The 24,183-nt window shown below is 42.8% G+C and overlaps 1 long non-coding RNA gene across 6 annotated transcripts in view; it reads left to right on the forward strand.

Moving 5' to 3' along the window:
* The first annotated feature begins 480 nt into the window (after window positions 1-480).
* LOC140845755 (uncharacterized) overlaps window positions 481-24,183 on the forward strand; it is a 134,577-nt gene continuing 110,874 nt past the window's right edge. For all 6 annotated transcript variants that reach the window (XR_012124627.1, XR_012124631.1, XR_012124626.1 and 3 more), the window contains exons 1-2: window positions 481-582; window positions 23,837-24,024. This is a non-coding gene — a long non-coding RNA (uncharacterized lncRNA). The remainder of the gene's footprint in view (window positions 583-23,836; window positions 24,025-24,183) is intronic.

Here is a 24,183-nt window from a genome sequence, read left to right on the forward strand (position 1 = left end):
TCCTCTGTGTTCCTTTGCGATTTCTAAGTACACGGGTGTTCCTTTGACACATACTTAGGTACACACGTGCACACACACACGTGCACACACACAGCCCCAGCTGTGCCCCGCCTCCAGGTCATCATCAGCCTTCGCTTCTGCTCACTCTTGACTCGATCCTCACAGCTCCTGGTCCAGCTCCTGACAGCGGCAGGAATCCTACCCTGAGCTGCAGACTGACTGCCCGGCGGTCTGTGTTTCCCTAACAATCTCTGTATCTTCCCAACATCTCAAAATATTTCTCTCTCTTTGCACTTCTTTTCTGCCTCATTGCCTCAGGAACCAGGTGACTTTCTGCGGGGAAAATGGAAGTTCCTGTGGCCAGCATCCTCACGGACCCTAAACTCCTTGATGATGTCACTGGCCTGCTGCTAGGCAACCTCTTCCACACCCGTGGGCAATGAGCTATTATGACTGAGTCACTATGTGAAGAGCTCCGCCCAGTGCTCTGGGCCGAGGCCGAGACAAGGATGACGGTCCTGCAGGCTGCAGGCTGCAGACATGCTTCTAGTGCTCCACCTGTCCCCGGGAGATCAAAGCCAGGTATAGACCCTTTTACCCCAAGAACGTTCCATTGCCGTTTCTCAGTCTTTCTGAATCCGTAGTGAACTTCCCCGGGGGCGGAAACCCTCAGGTGAGACAGTTTTCCTTTGTCAAGTGAACGTGCTAAGGCTTCGTATCTCAAAGAGCTGTTGTGAGTGTTCAGTGAAGCAGTGCCTCAGGGTTTAGCAAGTGCTCCATAGACGTTGGCCTTCGGTGTTACGGGCCTCTGGGACGGCCACGCAGTTTCCACCTCCCCTCCCCGTCAGGGACCACTTCTCCGGTGCCTCCATGTCCCCACACTCCGCCAGCCCCTGGTAAGGCAAAGACACCTGTGGCCCCTGACTTGGGAGCTTCGCGGTTGGGGGAGGGGACGGTGACCTCAGAGGCCCCCCCGCTCCTCCTGAGAAGCCCCCTCTGGCGGCCTCCCCTGGGCGGACCTCCTCCTGCTGCCTCTGGACTCAAGTTTTCTCAGCTCCCCATGTGGATGTTCTGAGCCAGCTTGGCCTCTGCTCCTCCCTGTCCGCTAATGTCTTTCTGGACTCTCTTTTTAGCAGCAAAGACCCTCAAAGCAGGGACTGTTCCCTGTCCTTCTGTTACCTCCAGCCCCCACTACGTCATTGCCCGATGCATGACGGAAACATGACAAATACATGTCGGATGAATGAGTGCTCGTCCCTCATCAGCGATGACGCTGTGTTTTAGGTCATTTCATCTTATTCTCCGGTCAGTTTATAAAACTTCCTGTTGTCTTGTGCTACTGCAGGCAACACTCTGGATTCTATAAGAGTTACGATAGTCGCTTCATGTTGTCTTTTTTGGGGAGGGGTTGCGACTTGCTTTCAACCTTCTGATTTCACACCCATGTTAACGGTTTTCCCCCGTTACTTGTACTAAAGGACGTGATCTGCTCGTGATGCTTTCGGGAAGTTCCTGGCTTATGGCAGGTGTGAGCAGCTCTGTGCCCCATCTCACCTCCCCTCTCAAATCCACCTTGTCCCCCAATTTACCCCTAAGTGTCTTTCTGCATTTCCAATGCGTATTCTATATTTCTAAATTGTATTATAGCAGATCCATTTTTCAAAAATAGTTTTTCCAGATCTTACCCTGTCATCGTGTGAGATACCACCACAAATTTGACTTCCTTCCTTTCTTCCCCAAATCCCTCTCTTCCCCTCAAATTTCCCTCCTCCTGTTTGATACATCCCCCACACTGTGGGCGGGATCTTCTTCCCACAGAATTGATGCCATTTATCTGCTAAAAAGCCCTTTTGTGTCACTGTCGCATCCGAGGGAGATTGAGATCCCTTAGCTTGTCACGTCAGGTGCTTCACATCTGAGCTGCGCACCAGCGCCTTGGCCTCCCTCCGTTTGGTCCCCCCCCACCCCAGGCTCCCCAGGCTTCTGCTGCGCTAAAGTTTGCTCTCTTCTGGAATGTGTCATCCCTCCCTCTCTCCTAGGCCTTGTCAGGGGGGTGCTCTCCGTTTGAAGCACTTGCTCCACAGCCATTCTTCAGTGGGAAAATCCCTCTTCATCATGACTTCACGGCACAGAGTCCTCACATGATGCCTGAAGCCCAACTCCCTTTGGGAAAGTTTTACATTTCCTTTCTGACCGCTTCACAGTACTTGGTTCATGTTTCTGTTATAATATTTATAAAGGGTACTGTGAGTTGTAGGATCCTTTTTTAAATTATAAAAACAATAGTCTGGTTTAAAAATGGACAGAATACAGAACTGCGTGCAGTGACGAAGAGAATACATATGATCCTACCAGGTCTCTTTTTTCATCAGCAATGTATCATGGGTGTCCTTAAATCTCAGTTTCTGTATTTTTTTAAATTCTTTTTAATGGATGTGTGATACTTTTTTGTATGGATGTGCCATGGTTTAGTTATGTTTATCTTAGGCTGATTATCTTTTATTTAGCTCTTGTTATTTGTAGTAGTTTTTAGTTGATTCCTTTGGATTTTCTGGGTACACAATAATACTTTCCAATATTTGCAATCATTTCTTTTTTGAGTTCTATGTTAGTAACTTTTACCACATCAATAACAGATATTCAATGTTATCAAATGCTCTTTTAGTGTTCAAGATTATAGTACATTTCTTTCCTAATTTCCTAATTTGAAACATTCTTCCCTAATGCTGAAACATCCTTGCATTCCTGGCCAAAACCTGCTCAGTCAAGTTATTCTTTCAATGTACTCTATTTGGTGTGTTGATGTTTAACTTCAGATCTTTTCCTTTACATTTTCAGTTGTAACCAATTTTTCTTGTTTGTCCCTATTTGAGTACATGCTCTTTGAAGTCAGAAACCACAGGATGTTTCTGCAAATGCCCCTCATCTCACATAACACCTGGAATATATTAGATGTTAGAACTATGCCTGTATTAGTGCTCTGAAGACCTGAATTTAAATCCCAATTCTGCTTCTCACTAAGGATGGGAACAAGTCACTTAATATCAGTCATGTTTCTTCATTTGTAAAATATTACTTTCTCAAAGGGCTTATGTAAGGGTTAAATGAAAGAACATTGAGAAGTATTTATTACAGTGTTTAGGGCATAGAAAGTAATTAAGGTTCGTTCCCTTTCTATTCCCTTTGACATAGAAAACCTGAATTTATCTGTCATGGGAATCCAAGAATTTTTTAACAGATGAGATTGTAACTGTGGACTCCACATTTTCACTGCAAAGTGAAATATGGATGTCAGCCTTCTTTAGATCACTGGCATTAAGTATCTGTTAGGTAGCCTATGGTTACAACTTGAGGAAATAGCATGTAGATATCAGGGGTCAATTAGTTAAGAAATTTATAATGGAATCCTAGTTCATTATTTCATATTTTCTTCTTTAACCACATGTGTACACACGTGCCACATATCCTTTTTAAAAATAATTTCTCTCATTTTTATGAATAGTTCTTTTGACCCTTCTCATCTTTTATTTTGATCTATTCTTAGTAGGGACAATGGAGAACCTCAACTAAGTAGGTAATGCTTACTTCCCCGATGCTAGATCACCATACAAGATTTGGGGAAAATTAAATTAAATTTTCTTTTGAAATTTAATTTATTATATTATATTTAAAATTTTTTTATATTGAGATACATACTGTAAAATGTACACTTTTTTTTAAGTCGATTCCTAATCTGGTTGGAATCGATGCCAATTTTTTTGTCAGCAGTTTAGCAGTAAGCTTGAGAATTTTCTGATGAGAGTGGCCTAATTGGGCTTTTCATTTCTACCAGAAGAGGGGGAAAAAGTAACTGGACTATTTACACATGACACCTCCTTCCACCACACTTAAGTAGTAATGTATTCTCATATACAGGAGAACAAATTCCATTGCCTACGCATGACGTTGAATCAATGCTTCAGTAAAACGCTCTGGTGTCAGTTCGCTGAATGGTTTCAAATAGGAATACAAAGCGCAGATGGAACTAAGATGAGATAGTAGAAATTGTGACAGGGCTATTTTTGAAATGATGCTCTTAGGAAAAGCTGCTGATTGAAATCAATACCTCAAGACCTGGAATTTGAAAAGACCATTTCTGAGACCTGAGAGGGTCACTGAGTAGAAGTGTCCGTTGATGGTATTCAGACCATGCAATTGCTTTCACCAAGGTGCCTCTGTGTTTACTTAAGTGACTTGTGATAGCTGGTGGCTGAGCATACATTGAGAGAGTATCCCTCCATTCAGGCTCAGGGGCGGAGGAAGCAGGGGGACATTGTCTGCGGTTTAAATGAGTAAGTCCTAGGGTGCTGTATTGGAGGAAATGAATTGAACTGAATTTTCCTTTATATTTATCCCTGGAAAAAAGAGTCTGTGAAGGATGTAAAGAATAGAAACCTTTTAAATATTAAATAGATCAGTGTACCCCAAACCTTGCAATATTCATTTCAGACCAAGTGCCATTTAATAAGTAATAATTGATCAGGAAATACTCATTTGCACAGATCTCTGCTAATGTTTCCAATTTTCTCCAAGGCACATGGAGTCATTTTCTTTTTGTTAAGTGTGAGATTGTGTTGGTGGTGATGTCCTGGAGTGTGGGGGTAACACAGAGCCTATTCATGCAATTTCAGATTGCTTCATATAATGTTGCCAGATCACTTAATTATACTAAGATTTGAGATGATTTTTTGTGGAGAGAAGTGTGGTTTCTAATGAACTATTAGCTTTTCTGCTTTTTATAGCATTAGATTTTGAAGTTTAAATTATGGGGAAATTTGATCTGTCTGCTTTTGCATGTCAGAATGAGTAAATCATATTTCAGTGTCCCTAGCACATGTGTATCTTAATTATTAACTTTGTTCAATATGTTTCGGATTGTTCATTTGAATAAAATAGAATACTTTTATTTCAAGTACTCTGAACCCAGCTTTCCACCTTCCCACCAACCCATGGGTCTTTTCCAGATTCACGTGCATGGCAGAGGTACAGGAAACCATCATAAACACAGGAATAACAATCTTCATCCCCACGCCACTGACTCTGTCACATGCTTAAGCTTTGGACTCAACCAAGGTTTCAAAGTGTCAGAAGAACAGTTTGGAATGCCACCTTGTCCCACCAGCTTCCTTGGCTTCTAAGGCCATTTTTTTTTTTGAGAGGGCATCTCTCATATTTATTGATCAAATGGTTGTTAACAACAATAAAATTCAGTATAGGGGGGGTCAATGCTCAATGTACAATCATTAATCCATCTCAAGGCTAACTCTCGTCAGTCTCCAATCTTCTGAAGCATAACGAACAAGTTCTTGGTGAAAGAATTCTTACATAGTGAATAAGTTCTTACATGGTGAACAGTACAAGGGCAGTCATCACAGAAACTTTCAGTTTTGATCACGCATTATGAACTATAAACAATCAGGTCAAATATGAATATTCATTTGATTTTTATACTTGATTTATATGTTGATCCCACATTTCTCCCTTTATTATTATTATTTTTATTTTTAATAAAATGCTGAAGTGGTAGGTAGATGCAAGATAAAGGTAGAAAACATAGTTTAGTGTTGTAGGAGAGCAATTGCAGATGATCAGGTGTGTGCCTGTAGACTATGTGTTAATCCAAGCTAGACAAGGGCAATAAACCATCCACAGATGCAGAAGATTTCTCTCAAAGCAGGGGGGATGAGGTTCTGAGCCTCACCTCTGTTGATCCCCAATTTCTCACCTGATGGCCCCCCTGCGACTGTGCCTGTCTTAGGTTGTTCCTCCCTTGAGGAATCTTACCCGTCTCTGGCTAACCAGTCATCTTCCGGGGCCATACAGGGAAATGTAAACTTGGTAAGTGAGAGAGAAGCCATATTGTTTGAAAGGGTTAGCTTTTTACTTCTTTGCAGATTTATTCCCTGTGGTTTCTATGCCCAGCACTTGTCTCGAGGTATCTTTACCACCTGGAGGAATTATGATACTCGGTAACTTCGATATGAGGCACGAATTCTATTTAAGGGTTGTAATTAGGAAGGAAGAAGAAAAGCTATAGATGTAGCATATGGAAGAAAACATGGGAGGATTGATCATTTCTTTGACATATCTTCTTGTAGAGTACCTTAAGTATATATAGGTTTTAAACTACTAACTAATTTGTACACACATATTAACATAATAGGAATACAGTGACATAAAGCAAATCTATAATTACCAGCCACCTCCAGTGAAGCCAAGAAAACCATTTAGGCACCCTAGGCATTTGTGAAAATTTGTCTATGATATGATGGATATTGTCCAACTGTACTTGAACAGTCTGAGAGAAATCAGACAAATTAAAGCAGCCCATTTCTGGGATCTGTTCACCTCCCATATGTCCTTTTAACCATAGATAGTCTATAGTCATGAGATTTTGGAGCGCTACAACTTGCACCCCTCCCAACTCCTGGTTGAGTTCCAACAGTACAGATCCGGTCAAATTCGCTGTCTCACTGTATGCACATGCCAGCCTAGACATCTCCCTCCTCATTCCATTGGCAAGTCCAGGAAACGGTGGGGTGGACGCAGCCACGACCGCAGCATCGCCCGGATCCCTGTTGAGGCTTTTTGATGATCATCCCCTGGCATGAGTCCTCCAGAGAGTGCTGATGCCGGGAGCTCCTCCTCATATCGTATCTTAGTTGATTTTCTGGGTATCCAAGCTAGGCCTTGATCTTCTGCATAGAAACAAACAGACCCTTTGCCCACACTTTGACATGCCCTCTATACCACTGTGCAAACTCACTGGAGGTCAGCCCACAGGGATTGCTTTTTTTTTTTTTTTTTTTATTAAGAGAAAGGAATATAATCAGAAAAGAGTACCTCCATAGCTGATCATCTGACACCCTTTAAGTGGTCAACATTAAGGATATTTAAAGCATGCGTTGATCTTTGATTTACCAATAGTTTTATCCTATCAAGGAGTAATCCCCCTTTTCTTTCTTTCTTTCTTTCTTTTTTTTTTAATCTTTAATCTACACTTACATGAAGAGTACTATGTTTATTATGCTCTCCCCTATATCAGGTCCCCCCTAACAACCACATTACGGTTACTGTCCATCAGCTTAGCAAAATGTTGTAGAGTCACTACTTGTCCTCTCTGTGTTGTGCCGCCCACCCTCCCCTTTCTCCCTCCCCCCCATGCATGCTAATCTTAATACCCCCCTTCTTCTTACCCCCCCTTATCCCTCCCTGCCCACCCATCCTCCCCAGTTCCTTTCCCTTTGGTACCTGTTAGTCCATTTTTGGGTTCTGTAATTCCGCTGCTGTTTTGTTCCTTCAGTTTTTCCTTTGTTCTTATACTCCTCAGATGAGTGAAATCATTTGGTATTTCTCTTTCTCCACTTGGCTTATTTCACTGAGCATAATACTCTCCAGCTCCATCCATGTTGCTGCAAATGGTTGGATTTTTCCACTTCTTATGGCTGAGTAGTATTCCATTGTGTATATGTACCACATCTTCTTTATCCATTCATCTACCAATGGACATTTAGGTTGCTTCCAATTCTTGGCTATTGTAAATAGTGCTGTGATAAACATAGAGGTGCATCTGTCTTTCTCAAACTTGATTGCTGCATTCTTAGGGGTAAATTCCTAGGAGTGGAATTCCTGGGTCAAATGGTAGATCTGTTTTGAGCATTTTGATGAACCTCCAAACTGCTTTCCACAATGGTTGAACTAATTTACATTCCCACCAGCAGTGTAGGAGGGTTCCCCTTTCTCCACAGCCTCGCCAACATTTGTTGTTGTTTGTCTTTTGGATGGCAGCCATCCTTACTAGTGTGAGGTGATACCTCATTGTAGTTTTAATTTACATTTCTCTGATAATTAGCGATGTGGAGCATCTTTTCATGTGTCTGTTGGCCATCTGTATTTCTTTTTTAGAGAACTGTCTGTTCAGTTCCTCTGCCCATTTTTTAATTGGGTTATTTGTTTTTTGTTTGTTGAGGCTTGTGAGCTCTTTATATATTCTGGACGTCAAGCCTTTATCGGATCTGTCATTTTCAAATATATTCTCCCATACTGTAGGGTTCCTTTTTGTTCTATTGATGGTGTCTTTCACTGTACAGAAGCTTTTCAGCTTAATGTAGTCCCACTTGCTCATTTTTGCTGTTGTTTTCCTTGCCTGGGGAGATATGTTCAAGAAGAGGTCACTCATGTTTATGTCTAAGAGGTTTTTGCTAAGGCCATTTTTAAAAAGGGGAACCTGTTGTTACTGTCATGGTTCTGAGAAGCTCTTTCAGCGGAGAAGCTGTGAACACAGTCACGGGGTGTGAAGGAAGGCAGGGCCGGGCTGTCCGGAGTGTTAGGAGGAAACCAGTCATGTCCCGTGTACCGACACACCTGACCTCCAACCCGAGTGATGGTTGGACATTGACATTACACAGCTACTGGGAGTTTGTCTGCAGGACCCACCAACAGCAGTCGGCCTTGTAGGTCTTCACAGGCATGCAAAAAAAAGAGTTGGTGAGATAGGCTGGAAGACTCACTGGAGAAATTTTCTGCCATTTCTGCTTCTGGCTTTTTGGAATCTGGGAACTCATAAAAGCAAGTGGTTTAAATGTGACCTCAGAGCCAAAGCCTTGTTAATCACACTCCATCACACCAGCAGTGTGGCCTTGAGCAAAGTACTTGATCTCTCTAAGCCTTGGTATCCTCAACTATAAAATGGGGAATAGAAGGGTCCCAACTTCAAAGGGTTGGTAAAAGGATTAAAAAATTAATGTTTTCCAATCATGGAAGCCTAGGACGTAGGACATAATTAGCTCAGTACTCAGTAAATACTATTTGCTATGATTAGTACTCTATTATAATCATTAGTATTTTAATATCACTCTTTGAGCTATATTCTGTAATTCTGTTTCTAGGATTAAAGTGAAGTCAGAATTAATATTTATGGATAGTTTTAGTTCAGGAGGTTTTAAAGGATTGTGCATCTCATCAAAAGCATTCTTCGTAAAAAGAAAAAAAATGCTGGAATGTATGTGATAGTTTTATTTTTATTGTAGTTCTTTAGTGGAATGCCAATATTATTCAGCATGTTTTATGTTTACAGAATTATTTAGGGTATAATCAAGAATACCATAATACTGTCTTCATAAATGGGCACTGTTTTAAAAACTAGGCATAATTAGCAGGAAGATATTCATAGTGTAGGCCTGACATTATTATGACTGCAATATAAATTCCACGAGGTGGAGAAGACCCACAGAGAGAAGGCTACAGATTTATCATGGTCTGATGCATTTGCAATATGGATTGTACTTATCTTTTTATTTGCCACAGACAATGTAAATTAGGAACATCTGAACGAAGATTCAAATAATTTAGCATCTGTAGCCCACTATAAAATATGCTGTTCTGTTGCCCAGGATGGAGACAGAAATTTACTGTTTTCGAACTCTACTGGAAGGGTTTGACTCGAGGTCCCAGAGGAGCTTCCTACCCAAAGCTGGACAGGGGGCCACCCTGCAGGAAAAGTGGCGAGGTGGCAGTGCATCACTTAGTAGTTTCCCCTTTTCTCTCTTTGATGCTCTGAAGGACGCATTGTTCTTTGGTCAAGAGGCCATCACTGCATAAAACCTTTGAGGGGGTAAAGTTTGGCGTAATGTTGTCTTCAGCCCATTTTCCATCTTTGCATTATTTATTCCTCTATTGCTGAAATAATAACCTGTAAGAGATGTAAGAGCAAACAGTTAGGTTCGTATGAACATGTGTGATTTGTGGCGTGTCTTTCGTGGCTCCAAACCCTTGGGGCTGGATTACTGTCGGGGTGCGGGGAGAACCCCACTGCGCTCAGAGCATGACGGTCAGCACCAGGCCATGGGCGCAGAGGCCCTGCAGCAGGCCTGGGGCCTTGGCCGAGATGTTTCTGTTGGAAATTACTCGGATATTTTTTAATGGTTTTCTCTAGGGAAGGTGGGGCAGAGCCAGGCTTTCCGTTCTGTGGTACAGACGAAGTATGGCGACCTGGTGAAGGGCCTGTATCAGGGGCGCGGCCCTCTGTGCCCTGAACGCGCTGGGAGAACCTGGGTGAGCCCAGAGACCAGTAGCTGTGCAACTGCCACGAAGAGAAAGTCCACAGCGGGGGTGTCCTGGGGGTGGGGGGTGCGGGAGGGGGACCGGGCGCGTCCGGGTCTCCTCGGGGAGCTTCGGGTGCTCAGCCTGCAGGTGGGGTGAGAAGGCCGATGGGGCCGGCGCTTACCCCTCCTGCGGGCCCGGCGCGTTGGGGACGCGGTTTCCCGGTGTCCCCATCCCACGGCAATGGGGCAGGGCCGAGTGGAGGCGGCGGGCCCCGTGCGGCCGGGGCCTCGCCTCCCTGCCGCCCACCTGCGTCCCCCGGAGCCTGGGCCCCTCCGCGCGGCGCCCGTCCAGCCCCGGGCCGCAGCGGTACCTCGGGTGCCGTCCGCGCTGCGGGCCCGCCGCGGCGCCCCGCGGACCTGAGCTGTCCCCGACTTTCTCTTGGCTGGGTCTGGAGCTCGGGAAGGGGGAACGTGACGCCCCGTTGGCCTCCCAGGTCACCCTGAGAGCCCCGCTGACCGCGGAACTGATCTCGGAACGATAACAGCAAAGCAAGCACTTCAAAAAGCCCGAGCCGCCTCCTCCCCGTGAACCGTTTACTGTACAAAAAAGGAGCACGTTTCCACCCTTTGCGGGGCACACACCCACTGAGCAGCGCCAGAAGGACCGAGGACCCTTGAACATCCTCTCCTGCATCCGCGCGTGACCCCTTTATCCCGCACTGCGCGGGCTGGAGTGGCTATGTCCCCTCGGGGCTCCCAGTACCCCCGCGCGCTGCTCACACTTGGGGTGCGAGGAGGACAGCATGCCCCGTGGAGCGGCACCCCCCCACCCCGGCCCTCCAGGAGGCCGGCTGTGCGGGGCTCCTACCCTGGGCTGTTTGCGAGGCAGCTTCACTGCAAAGCCAGCTCCCCCCCAGGGGAATCAGGACCACGAATCTGGGCAGGAGAGGCTGTTTTCCAGATGCATGTGACAATGAACTTCGGAGGCGCTGGGGCCGTCATCCTCTCCTGCCCCCTTTGGGGGACCACACTGCTGGCTTCTCGGGTTCTGTTTGCCCTCACCAGCTTTCCATGCTGTCTGCTCAAACTGATGCTGGTAACACACAGTCCCTTTCAGAGGGAGGTGTTTTTGGTGAGGAGAGGGGACGAGAGATACATCGTAAACAATTTTCTGCCTTTCCTCGCCCCTGCCCCTTTTCCCTCCGTTCAGGACTGGGCACCGGCCATTGGCTTGGAATACCGAGTGGTTATTCATTTACACAGGAAAGGCAGAGAAACATCTCACTGGACCTCAGGTTCGCAGAGTTTACCACTTCTTGTTTGTTAAGGCCTGGAAGGGGTTAAGAACTTGGACTTTGCAGAAGTTTCCCTATTCAAATTTCAGCTTTACCGCAAACTAGCATGACCTTTAGATAAGTTACTTAACTTCTCTGGGCATCCATTTTCCCATCTGTAAAATGGGGATAATAATAGAAACTACTTCAAAGGGTCTAGAACACCATCTGGTGCGTTGTAAATATTCAAAATGTGTTCTTTGCTATTTTCTCATCATAAGCTATTAGGAAACTTTATTTCATTTTATTTTGTGATTTTATTTTGTCAGCATTATATAGGTAGCTTGTTCTTGCCAGAAAATTGAACAAATTCTCTTAAACTCAAAAAGTACAATTTTCTACAAAAGCCAACTTGTGCTTTTTTTTTTTGGAGCGAATTCTTTCCCCCCCATTCATAACTATGACTTCTGTAAAATAAACATGATTCCTGTGATATTTCTAACTTACCTCATAGGATATCACCATGGAAGAAATGATATGCTAGTGTATTTCAGTAGCCTGACAGATGCAACCCCGCTTTAGATTTGAATTACATATTTTGTTTCTCTTTAACTGGCCTATTTTTTTGTGAAGGTGAGTTAGCACAAAGTATATTACTCTTTAAAATGATACTCTTAATTTTTTTTAATGTAAATTTTTTTCCAAATTTCTAAAATTAAGATATTATTGATATACACTCTTATGAAGGTTTCACATGAAAAAACAATGAGGTTACTACACTCACCCATATTATCAAGTCCCCACCCATACCCCAGTGCAGTCACTGTCCATCAGTGCAGCAAGATGCCACAGAATGCTACTCTTAATTTGACTGGTTCTCAGGAACTTCTGCAAAATATGTGGAATTCTAGATCACTTTTAAATGAGTTGGAGAAATTGTGAGGAAGATCGTGGTCTTGATGGATGACATGATATCGTTATCAGGTTCTATGGATATCCTTACACCATTACTCGTTTCCCTTCTTACAATCTGAGAAAATTAAGTAAGAGAAGCTGAGATGAGGTCTAGGTGAAATAAGTAGGAGGATTATTAGACACTACAGAACTTGAGGTTGCTTTGGGGCTTTGATTTTGTCTTCTGATTGCAAAGGATATTCTGTATTCCTTTGAGTCAAGTAAAGGGAGAGTGTGAAATATATACACAGTTTTTGAAAGGCCTGTGGAAAGGATATTTTGTGGTCTCACACAGGGTATTTGGTGTATAATATGCCTAAGATTTGTAAATTCATATAGAATAATGAAAGAGCTAACAATTATGAACATCTACTAAGGGCCAAGTGATTTACGTGTACTCTTTTATTTAGTGCTTACGAAATGCTACATCATCCTTGCTTGGATGGACTTTTCATTGTTACTTTCTCTTTTCATCGTTACTTCTCAAGTAACACTCCTACAAATGCCCTTTGTGTCAAGGAGGCCAAGCAAGAATGAGGACGTCTTCTAACTACAGAACCATGTCCTCCTCTCCTTGGAGCATGCTGCCAGACGACAATTTCCAGCCTCCTTGCCTCTAAGTGGGGCCACACAGTGGCCATCCAGTGGAAATAATGTAGGCTGCTTTGAGGCCTGGCTTCTGAATCTCCTGAGCTCTCTTTCTGCAGGCTGGGTGGAGGGGGCCCAGTGATGGCTCCAAAGCCATAGATTATGGAGAAGTTACTAGACAGGAGAATCAGGGTCCCATGCTGGTGAGCAAAGTACCCCCTACACACACTTTGCCCTGCGACATGAATGAAAAACACTGTTGTATTAAAATCACCAGAACATTGGAGTTTTTATAGCCACTAACATTGCTTCCCCTGCTTAAAAGGGTTAGCATAATGCTTGTTTACTAACACAGAAATGACTTAAAATGATGAGTTACTAGCCTCCAGCAAATATTAATTAAATGCAAAGACCAAAACTTAGAGAAGATGCATCACCAGACCAAGGTCACAAGCTAATGAGTGATAGAACCAGGATGGAAAGCTGGGCAGAATGACCTTGAAGTTCATGCACTTAATCATTTTGTTTTGGTGTTTGTCTATGAAAGATGGCATTGAGTACCATTATTTTTGCCTTATAGAAGTAAATCATGGGGTGAAGGGAGCTTCAACTAGATGTTTGCTCTAGTTGTCATTTAAAGAAATGTTGTAATAAGTAGCTAGAAGTAACTATAACTTTCCTAGCTGAAGATCTCAGGCCTTAGGTCATTGTGTACCTATTACTGCACTTAGAATAATATAAACAGATATGCATCATCTTTATAGTTTTCTTTCCCAGCGGGGTCAGAATGACACAACAGGCCTACCCACTTTTCTGTTTTTGATTTGGCAGGATGACTTTTTATTCCATTAGTTTCACATCGCCATCATTATTCTCTGCACGCCAGCTGGCAAGGGAGTATAGCGTCTGAATCCCAGTGGTAAGTCCTAGCTGTGGTGGAGGTCATCTGTGTGAGTTTGGTGGGTAGGGGTGAGGAGAAAGGCCAGACGAGACGTGGGATGGGACATTTTTGTTCCATGGGGATCTATTCCTTGCATTTCTTTTTTTGTTAAGCCTCCTGAAGATCATTGTGTCTCCTAAGTAAAATGTACACATTCAAACTCCATTGACCTTTTAGGAATTTTAAGTATGATTGTACGTGGTCCTTGTAGAAAATCACCTTTAAACTGGAAAAAAAAAAGGTTTTTTTTTTGTTTTTTTTTTAAGTTGAATTAGAAACAAAAAGATCTGAAACTCTGGAACCTGTACATGTAAAAATAGGTTTTTGGGGGCCATATGTTCCTCTTTGTAATACAAATGTGTCGAAAGAGCAAATATCTGCAAAAAACAGCTACAAAGAATACCGTGTGAGCTAATGCATATCAAACTGTTCAGTCACGAAAAAAATTTGGAGGAACCAGCAGTGGGTCTGTCCTGACTCACTCTCGGCAGTGGTGATAAAATCCTAGATGCTGTGCCAGCCGCCTGGGTGGGGGCTCCAGGTCTGAGGCACCCCGGGATGTGTACGCCTGGGGAGAGGGCAAGGCCCGCTCAGCCCGGCCCTCTGCAAGCTTTGAACAGCCTGTTTGGAATGCTAATGGGTTATGCTCTCTGTTGTAGAGGATGCTATTTCTGCAAAGCATTAAATCATCCCCCTCCCCTGCCCCAACCTCTGGGCTTTCCAGTAGTAATTCCATCAAATTCTACCCAACGACTCTTTCTGGACTGATTTTTTACATTCAGGTTTGGAGAATATGTGCCACAATCCTGGAAGATGTAAGAAAGACATCATAAGGAAAGCAAGCCAAGTGAAAAAGAAGTAAAATAGCCAAGTGCTCAAAGGGTCACTCATGAAGAGGAAGGACAAGAGAGGAAGGGACTGTGGGGCTGGTTAACGGGAATGTCATCTGCGCCAGGCTGTAATCTAGAGTTCCTGACCACGTAATGCACCTTTGCCTAATGACACGGCCATGTCAGTATTCACTGTGGTTTTGACTTCAGTTATAATATACTAATTTATAGATAGAGCACATATTGCAAACAGTAAAAGCTGGTTTTTAAGCTGACAGACTGTCAAAGGGAATTGTGTTAACTAGCAATTTCACACATCTCCAGCTGAATGATAAATAGTGTTATACTAGGTTGCGCCTGAAGCAGAGGACCATCCTCCGGGGCCTCCCCCACCATGAGCGGAAGTAAGGTTGTCTCACTGAAAGCAGTGAGTTTAATATTTTGTGTCCATTTCTTTGAAAACGGATAATCCATATATGGCATATGTAAAAACAGTATTTTATCCACCAGGACATTTCATTTCTAAAAAGGCTGTGAATCGTTTATACTCCACGATCTCTGAGTTTCTCTAACTCGTATTCTTTTTGCCTTGAAGTGGACATTTTTGGGGTACTTAGTTAGGGTCTCTGGTGGACGTGGAGGCCAGCTTGCTGAGGGCCAGGGAGGAAGCGGATGTTTTAGGGTTTCTGTTTGCGCATTCTTCTCCTTGCAGGTCCAGCCAGGCTCCTGCCTTAGGAAACCTGTGAAGATCCCATTCAGGTTTCTGCCCGCACCTGATGGTCGTGCTGAGGTCTACGCGACTCTCCTGGAGCTGGTTGCCGGCTCTAGCTTCGCCTCATCTTTCAACTTTTGTTTTCCCGTTGAAGCTTTCTCAGTCTCTGCATCCCCATAAACAGAACCGTGCAGCTGAGAGCAGATTCACCTCTTTGAAAATCATTGCATTAACTGAGAGGGTCTGTGCTGCTTGAGAGCAACACAAGGCCGTCCAGGAGAGAACTCGCCCCAGTCACCTGTTGGTGTGTGTCCCGAGGTAGCAACGAGGACTGGAAAACACGGAGGAGAGCACCGCCGGTACCACGCTGGGACCGCCTGGACTTCCCTCCCTTCCAGCCAAGGCTGAATGGAAACGGATCCTCATTATCTGCTCACTGCTGCATCTTGAAAGGCTGCTGGAGTATCAGACCCGCCGGCGTACGTAGCAGTTCTGCCCCACGTGCCTGGTTTGGAAGCCCTGGACCCTACTGTGCCTCCCAGACCCGGCACCAAGCTGCTATCGCACAACTGAAACATTTTCTGTTTCATGACAATTTTATATCACTTCCAGACTCTAAAACTTTTTCCATTTTATTGAGAATTCTTGGTTTACTTGCTGGCAGATCAAACGCTGTCCTTAAGTGCACATATTTTAAAATCGACTGTCTTTTAACTCCAGTGAGCAAACCAGTTTGGAAAGCTTTTTACCCCCAAAACGAACTCTTTTAATTCTTTCTCCATTCTTATGAACCAAGGAAAAAATGTAATTCCCGGGATCTGTGTGGACTGAGCATCTCTCTACATATGGTGCGCAGGATGTGTGCCCGACTGTCTTTGGAGGCAGTAATTTTTGAAGTCGTATGTTGTTAGTGAACTTCAACCTTCCCCGCATTTGCATGAATTTACAGTGCAGTTTTAAGTTCGAATATGTTTATTTTATCCCCTACGAAAGGTGGGTGATACTTACGTGGCCCTGAGTCGGTGCTCAGTGCTGGGGACAGTGCAGCCCTTGCAGGGCACTTTACCCACCTCCTGGGCTCTTGGCTGGGCAGGCTAATGACTGAGGGCTCCACTGTGACTCTTTCTGTCAAAACCCCGCCTCTGCCTTTTACTAGCTGTGTGATCTTTAAAACTTTGCTTCCCCTTTCTGAGCCTCAGCTCCACAGTTTGTAAAGTGGGAATGAAACCAGTACCCGACTGTAGGGTTCTTAAGACTGTTAATGGAGACGCACACCTAAAAAACCTAGAACGGCATCTCAGAAAACATTAGCGAGTATTATAAAGTGGGATAGTATCTGAAAGATAATCTGAAAAGTGTTTTCCTTATTAAAAAACGAACCCAGGTAGTCAGACAAGAAGGGAAAAAGTCTTCTTTGTCTGAAGAGTCTGCAGCAAGACTGAAACTCTCCAAGCCACTGCGGGTCTGCCCTGCTCATGGGCTCCCAGGGTCACTGCACTCTCAGTGTCAGCAGCAGTACTGGCCAATCTTCCCACATCTGCATCTGTAGGCCTGTAAACCTGTTTCCTCGAGACACAGGTTGCTGAGCCGCAGTCACAATGCCAGCAGCGGACACTTTTGCAGAGTCTCCTAACCCCCCGAGCTCTCTATGGGTTTGGGGGAACTCACCTTTATGTGTGGTTACTTGTCTCTTTAGCCAAGTCTGTTAGGACACCTGACCTCACATGGATCAGTTGCATTCTTTCTCCCAATAATTTGGCTTTGGGACTGGTTGCCGATGGCTGGTACCATAACGTGAATCTGGTGGCCAGAGGGCTGCCATATTGGGCTGCTGGTGCAGAGAAGTAGAGAAGGTCTGTCTGCAGAAAGAGAAAAAATGGTGCAGACAGGAGAAGCCAAGGTACAATGCATAGAGATTTGAAGAGAGCTGACCTATAGGAGTCCTGGTGACTTGGCAGCCCCGGCCGCATTCCTGCCTTTCAGTTTCATGAAGCATCTTCTGTCTATATATTTAGTTCTCTGTTTTTACTTAAGGTGGCAAAGTAGCAACCAAATACCTTAAAGACTCTGCCAAGTGACGATTTCGAATTTCTGATTCTGATCAGTGATGACTTCAAATTAAGCTCCCAGCTCCACTGCCATCCCCCTGCCATGCCCCCACGACTTGTGTCATTCTCTTGTTTTGTATGCAGCGGTACTTGAGAGCCATGTGTGTTTCGAACAGTTAAGTTTTTAAGCACTTGGAACATGGAGTACTTCATCTGATTTAGTTCTGTGAATTTGGAAGTAGTCGAATGTTATAATGGTGCTGACAGTTTAGGAAATGATTGATCAAACTCATTTATTTCTAACCCAGTGTTTGAGAGGGACCTCAAAATCTATAAAGACTATTTTTAATAGTTAGTGCTGACTTATGTTTATGAAAGAAACTGTGTAATGTTTCTGGTATCAGTTGAAGTTGAATCTCAGAGCGGAGGAATCCTCACTTTGGTCTAGCCTAGAATCTAGTCCCTGAGGATGGCCCAGAGAAGAATTTCCCAAAGTGTGTTCCTTAGAGCTCTTATTTGCAGAGATGCTGATGAGTGTAATGAATAAAGGGGTTCTGTGCTCAAATATACCATAAAAAACTGAATTTAAGCTCAGTTCAACTGTTTTCATTATTGAAGCATTTTTTTTAAGACTTCATACAATGATACACTATGTGATTCTCCAATTTGTGTACCATTGTGGCAATTCCTAAACTAATTGACCATAGAATCTGTTTTCTGCAGAGAACATGTTTTGGGACAAGTGTTCTGTGGAACATACTTTGGGTGTATTGTCCTAAGAGAAGACCTTGGGGAAGGTCAGTGTGACTGCTGTCGCTTGGCTTGCCTGCTCTCTTACTGCTTACGTATGGCTCTTTAATTTATAAATGATGCCAAAAATCCCTTAGGAATTACAGGTATTTTTATCAGCACCAGCTTTCTGATGATGTTGGCAGTAAGGAAACAACACTATGAATGGCACATTTTGGGGCACATAGATTACCCCTACCGTCACAGAATCCTCAGCGCCTCATTTGTCTTCAGAGGCCTGTGGATGCCAAGCATATTGGATGAACTGAACTTGCTGAAGAGTTAGAATGAAATGTTTTTCATTCTTGTAACAGCTGGGAAGCCATGCACTTCTTTCTCCAACAATAGACCCATTTAAATCATTTATGTTAATGAAACAAAGCTAACAAGTGAATGGCTACATCAAGTGGCACCATTTTAATTCTCAGGGATAAATTGGCAGCAAGTGCCTTATCTTTTGTAAGTTTCTTCCAAATGTACTGAATTATCTGTTCTACCTCTGCTAAAGGAAAGCCTGATAAAATGTTATTAGACAGAGAAATCAAGATTTTAGTTAGGCACTAATAAGAAGGCCGTAAGTAACAGACCATCAATACAATAATTTAATAAATGTGTAAGAAAATGTGATACAGAGCGGTTCCACTGTAAGATCTTGTTGTTCTTATATCATTAATGAAATTGATTCTGGCAATATGAAAACAAGCTGGGTGAAGTTAAGATGCTTTAGATAACATGAGTATTCATACTCATAATGCATATAACATACACATTGCATTTTAATTTATGGGCTTAAGGGAACAATGATTAAGTAGGAGAGAGACGAGCCTTTTAAACACCTTCTGGGGAGTGATTTCTATTCTTTGCTGTCACATCTCCAATTATTCTTTCTCTTCAAATACTCTCTTTCTTTGTGTTTTCCTGGTACAGGTGGCTGCCATTTGTAGAGCCATCAATTTTGCTGCCCTGCTTTTAAGGGAGCTATTATTTATGCCAGTTCCTGCTTATCCTTCTTTTGATTCGTTTAGACAAGAACAGCTACAAAACATCTTAAACAGCTTGAGAAAAAGGTTAACTTTAAGGCTCACATGCTATCAGGCATAGCCTCCAAATAAAATGTTTAATCTGCTCCAGCACAACTCTCTAGGATCGTGACTTTAACATGCTTTTAATTTGGGCCACTTTTTGAGATGCCAGAAATGTGAGGATCAGCGCCCCCCACAGCGGTGTGATGCCAGCGAAAGGCTATCCCACGAAGTGGCCGAAAATACAAGCTCTGTCGGAGAGAAGTTTGTTTCATCTTTGAAAGACCGCGTGAAACTCCTGTCCTTCGGAATCCTTGTTTTCCTTCTGTTAATTGCGGTTGGATATTTTACCCTCCCAAGTCATTTGGTTTAAAGTTTGTTATGTTAGAATTAATGGCAGGTTTTGTAGTCTGTTAAGCCATAAATTACCGCTCCTTGTCTTGGTACTGAAAGAGATTACTTAGCCATTCACGATTTTCCGTGGGATGTTCTCCAGATGTGTGCCATCTGATGCCTCCGGACGCCTCTCTGCAGCGGATAAGCTGGCTGCTTGCTGAGGAAACAAAGACCTGGAAAATATATACATCAATGTTAAAGCATGCGGGTCCTCAGACAATGTTAAGATGCCTTCACACTTTGACGGAGTCCATTTGTGTCTCCTAACAATGCCCCTACTGTGGAGAGCAAGTACCTCGGCCGTAGGTACCGTCCTTTGTGTATAATTTTATGCTAATCCTCGAATTGTTCAAGGAGCCTTTACCAGTCAGCTGCCTTTCTCCGTCTTTTGAGGTATCTAATGATGTTACAACTTGGAAATCCCATAGACGTGGGCGACTGTGTCTTTAAACAATTCTGGCACATTGAGTTTTCTACTATGTTATATGTTAAGGACGTGGTTCTCTCCAGTCCGTCCTGAAATATTGTGGCAGGTTCTCAATTTCAAAGTGGCCCAAAGGAGATAGCCATTAAGACAACGGTACCTCTAATCCAATTTCCCATAATCTCAAACTGTGCAAAAGCAAATGTTGAACGTGTAGCTGAATCCAGTCTTTTGAATACCAAACCGAGACCCATAATGTATTATCTTAACTATTTGGGGAGAGAGGCTGATTGTTTGCAAAATATCTTTGGGTTGCCATTAGCTGGGGTTTAATCCTTCAGAAATATTCAGCGCTCAGGCCTATTCAGGCGCGCCAAGCCCCGGCCTCTCGCAGTAGCTCGGCTTGGCCTGCGCGATTGCTTGTGTACTCAGGCCTCACTTATTTTGTTCAGGTTCAAGATCAGGCGAGACAGCGCTGTCAATTCAAAAAGACATTCTTTTTTTCAAACTATTGATCTCTGTTGCTCTTGCAAATCCTTTAGTATTGGCCCTCAGGATTACTATAATGCTATAATCATTCTGTTAAGGATTCAGATTTGTGGTGGCCTAAAAGATGGGAACATCAAAAGGGCTGGAATGCCCTTGAAGCAATCAATTTTTGTTCATCAAATACAAATGCTGAGAGGCTGCTTTTGGCTAATAATTTATAACCGAATTAATGACACATGGCTGCCTTCAGTCTTTTTTCCTTGCATTGTTTCCCCCCACCTCTTAAATGATCTGATTTTATATTCTGGGAAGCAAATTTGAATTGCATAGTATTCTAAACAAGAAGAGTGTTTTGGGGAGTGCAAAGCGTGTTTCACCAGCATTCAAATTGCTAAGGCCACAGAGAAGTATTTTATTTGCGCTCTCTAAGAAGGTGATCCTAGCATGGTGTCTGTTCTTCTTCCTTTAGTAACAAAAAATGCATTTGTGGTTTACATGCAGGTAACATCCTGGCAGAAGCTCCTACCAGCACAATAATTTTGTTAATATCAAGAATGGCCTGCGGTGTCTCAATTACTTGTACACAAAAAGTTCCAAGAAACAGAAGTTTATTAATAAAAGGATAACGATGTTATAGGGCAGGATTTCCTTTGGTGTGAAGTAAATGTAATTTACAGATTTCTGTTAACATAATGATTGAAACTCCTAAACATTTAAAAATCCCCGAAAGCATTGAGTTACTATCAGCTGCATTCCCCACTGTTGGTCTTCTATTTTTCCAAGTAAGAATGTTGGTGTTTAAAATTTGGCCTGTGAGGGAACCTTCCAATGGGAGCAGTGAATGTCTGTACACTTCTCATGTCAGGGAGCTTCGGGGTTAACTGTGACCGTACCTAGAAGAAGAAAGTTCTAAATGTGATATGAATGACATCGAATAGCAGCACGTAGAAGTGCCACAGTGGCCCAACAAAATCTGTGGATTTGGGCTTTCCTTGTATAGACATTTTGATTATTTAGATAGAAACAGTTGCAAATTTTCTTTATTTAGCCAATTAAAACAGTGAAACTTGAAGTGTGAACAAAATGCCAGAAGAGTAAAGTGGTTGAGAGAAAAATGAGTATTTCAGAAGCACATATGTACATGAAAAAATAAAGCCCCTAATTAGGTATACTCTCTGTTTTAATTTTGTTAACAGTTAATTTTGTTAGCTTAGGCTGAGTTACTGTCCCATTTGAAAACAGTGAAACATTTTTCCAAGTAGTCTGCAATGAAGACTTTTACTAACAGAATCTCTTACCCCCATTTCATTCCAATTTGATTCAAATAGTTGGCAACAAAAATACTCATTGACTGCCTCTTACACCAGCTTTGAGTTTCCAGTGCCCAGCATCAAGGCTGGCACACAGGAGGCATTCAGAAAATATTTATTGAAAGAATGAAAGCCGTGCTCTGTATAGATTTTTGATGTAAATTAAAACATTGCAAGAGTTTGAGTCAAAAATAGTATCTTAGATTTTCTGGTCATACAGATTCAAAAAGAGAACCATCTCTAAATGTTCTGAAAATATGGGCCTCAGTTTTCTTATAAGTATAGATGAAAATTCATTGAAATGCAACTATTGTTATCTTTGTCTTTGGGCAATAAGGAATGAACAGGAAAGGCGAAATCTCCTTCTAGAACAGTGTGAGGGGCACGATCTCCAACTCATGGTTTTTGGACTTCAGTAAAAGTCATGTTTATGTGGATAGTATTCTTAATTTTTCAAAGTTTGTGATCCTGTATTTTTATTCTCACAGCAATCCTGTGAGGGAGGCTTGGCAGATAAGACATGTGATTCTCTCTCTCTTTTAAACAGAGAGGGTTCTGCCTCAGAGAGATAAAAAACCTTTCCTGTGGTTACATCTTGAGACAAAGCTGGAATTGGGGACCAGGAGCCCCAACTGCCAATGTTGAATTTTCCCCCCCTTAAATTGTGTTGTGGTCCTCTGACGATCTGAGAGCTCTAGCAAATGTATTCTTGCCTTTTTCGTTCCCTTCTGCACTTACATTCCATTAAATATTATATCTTCCCAGTGGTAGTGGAAATTGTGGATGTATCTCTAGTAAGAACTGAAACTTTGGTGGAAATAGGTTTCCATAATTACACTATGGTGGTTATTGGGGGACTTCTATGTAAAAATAGACATATTTTTTACTTAAATAACAGCTCTCAAGGTTTCCTGCTTTTTTTTCCATATCTGCATTGAAAGTTATCTTGAAGAAATAACAATATGAGTTTCACTGAAGTGTAAATAATGCTTTCCTCAGGGCATAGGCCCTTTGATAAGAGACAAACTATAAGCCATAGAAATAAAGCTGTGATAGAAAAATTTTACTTATCAGCAAATGAGGGAGGTCCTTTTAGCCAGCAATGCCCCTGGAATTTCACAAGCCCCAAGCCTGCTACTGCCAGTTTAAAGATTGGTCATTTGAAATACTGGTCTTGAGGACCTCAGTTTCAAAATCCACTTCTGCTCATTGTCTGAGTCAAAATCCACTTCCAGAAATGTTTCAATACTGATAGCCATACTAGTATTTTCTATAGGTTCTTTTTATAAAGCTTCCGATGTTCACTTAAAAAAAAAATTTCCACTGCTTTTTACATGGTTGGGATGAAGTCACACGTTTAGTTCCTTGGTTGCCTGATTTTCTCAGCATTGTCTGCCTTCATCTCTGTTAACTCAGATGTATGGAAGGTGTGGCAGAATGTTTGTTATCCCTCATGCCGTGTGATATTTATCTAGCTGCAGCAGTAATACTGTTGGTATTTGCAAATAAATACCAGGCCACTGGTTTTAAATACCCCTGGCACGTTTATGCAGGTGTTGAGGGGAAAGGAGAGCTTCCTATCTTGGAATAACTGAGTTATCATCTTTCAAACAGAGAGTGTGTTTGCTGCTAAGGGCACTTGGGACCTTACTGCATGCAGGTGTGAGTGTGGGTGGGGAAGAGGGAAAGCACACTCCACCTGCTGTCCTGGAGTTGAACAGAACATTAAGTGGCAACAGCATTTATATAGATTGTAGATTAACATATAGACTAATAACCTGTTAGAACCTGGCACCAATAAGGAGCAATGTTTTTCTTCCTTTAAAGCAAGAACTATCACTTCTTCATTTGTTATTCATACACTCTAAATATGAGCAGAAGAAAACCATACACATGGGTCATATACTTTTTAGTTGCAAGAAAGAGTCTATTACCCATTTAAATGTTTATTAATATTTATTTATACATTCCCCTGCAGCAGCAGCAAAGCATTGATGATGACCGTAAGACGAAACGTGGCTGCACAGGGTAGGAGCTGACTCTCTCATCCTAACACAGTCTCAGAGAATGAAATGAACACTCACCCTGTGAGCCACTGGAGACCAAGCTCCGCTTCCCAGCTCTACCTGAACCTAGCATCTGGCCCCAGATCCGTGCATGCTACAGGTACTCTCTCGACTCAATAATATTTAGCAGCATTGGGGTATAATTATAAACAACAAATAAAAATGTGACATGTTTTAAATGAAAATCTAAAGTGACGTAAATGGAACAGAGCAATCTCTTAAATTACATGGACCCTGGGTACTTACTGGAAGGGTGGAG

This window comes from Manis javanica, chromosome 13, assembly GCF_040802235.1.
Source record: "Manis javanica isolate MJ-LG chromosome 13, MJ_LKY, whole genome shotgun sequence".
Lineage (NCBI taxonomy): Eukaryota > Metazoa > Chordata > Mammalia > Pholidota > Manidae > Manis > Manis javanica.